A 1,925-nucleotide genomic window follows, 5' to 3' on the forward strand; every position below is an offset into this window, starting at 1 on the left:
GTTTTCCACCTTTGACAAAGTTAAGATGTGTTGGTTTCAACTCCCAAAATTCTCCAGCCAGCGTGCTGGTGGGAAGCACTGCAGTACTTCATTGTTATTATTGTTATTATAGCTATTACTACTTTTGCTTTTCTTAGTTTTCTTAGTTTGATAGGAGAGGTGTGTGAGAGAGAGTGAGAGAGATTGTTTTAGATTGATAGATTTGTATAGACAGAACGAATAGATATAGATAGATAGAGATAGATTAGATAGATAGATAGATAGATAGATAGATAGATAGATAGATAGATAGATAGATAGATAGATAGATAGATAGATAGATAGATGACAGATAAGTAGATAGATGATAATATAGATAGATACTTTAGATAGATAGGAAGACAGTGCAGTACTGCAAGCTACTTCTGCAGCCAGTTGCCTAGATGATGGGTAGGTGGGTAGGTAGATAGACAGACAGGAGATAGACAGACAGATAGACAGATACCATAGATAGATAGGAAGACAGACAGATAGACAGACATCTAGACAGATATAGATAGATAGATAGATAGATAGATAGATAGATAGATAGATAGATAGATAGATAGATAGATAGATAGACAGATACCATAGATAGATAGGAAGACAGACAGATAGACAGACATCTAGACAGATATAGATAGATAGATAGATAGATAGATAGATAGATAGATAGATGATAGATAGATAGATAGATAGATAGATAGATAGATGATAGATGATAGATAGATAGATGATAGATACTGTAGATAGATAGGAAGATGATGGGTAGGTGGGTAGATAGGTAGACAGACATCTAGACAGATATAGATAGATAGATAGATAGATAGATAGATAGATAGATAGATAGATAGATAGATAGATGATGATAGATAGATAGATAGATAGATAGATAGATAGATAGATAGGTAGAGATAGATAGATAGATAGATAGATAGATAGATAGATAGATAGATAGATAGATAGATAGATAGATAGATAGATAGATAGATGATGGGTAGGTGGGTAGATAGATAGACAGACATCTACACAGACAGACAGATAATACATAGATGTTACATAGATAATAAACACTGCGGACAGACAGACAGACAGACAGACAGATACCATAGATAGATCGGAAGATAGATGATGGGTCTGTGGGTATGTAGATAGATAAATGGATGGATGGATAGATGATACATAGATGATAGATGGACAGACAGATAGATAGATTTAGGTTGATAGATTTGTATACACAGACAGATAGATAGACAGACAGACAACTATTAGAATTTTGCCTGGCAAGACCAAGCTCCAATTTTACTCCCCCATACCCAATACTTAAACATTATCCTTCATCATAACCACAGATTATAAGGCAGCTAAAATCATATAAAGCGAGACAGATGGGAATATAAAGCGAGTGAATAAATGCATTATGACAGTGGAGTCCTCTGGGTTCTCTGAGCTTGGCTGTTTTCTTGCAGATATTTCATGACCCAACATCTGGAACATCATCAGTGTAATTATCATTATTTTGCTTAGCAACTGTCAAAATGGGGATAATTGGGAGGTGGGCTCCAAAATGCACCCACAATCCACTGTCAACTCGTAGTGACCATATACATTTTCTCCAGAATAGTCTGTCCTTAACCACTTGTCTTTAGTTAATTAATTGATATTTACCTATTTTCTTTGGTACAGAAGACCTGAGGTGGCTGGCAAATCTTCCTTTCCATGTTATCCCACACGTCAATTGTGCTAGGAACGGCTATAAAGCAGTTTAAATATCTATAAACTTGACAGCTTGAAGATGGATGGACTTCAACTCCCAGAATTCTCCAGTCCGTCCATTTTCAAGTTGCTGAGCTTTAAAAAGGCATAAGAGGCTCCTCCCTTACATGTCATGCATCCTTTGTCCAACA

The sequence above is a fragment of the Notechis scutatus genome, chromosome Z, assembly GCF_049901735.1.
Source record: "Notechis scutatus isolate UNSWTSFEM ecotype Mainland chromosome Z, rNotScu1.2, whole genome shotgun sequence".
Classification (NCBI taxonomy): Eukaryota; Metazoa; Chordata; class Lepidosauria; order Squamata; family Elapidae; genus Notechis; species Notechis scutatus.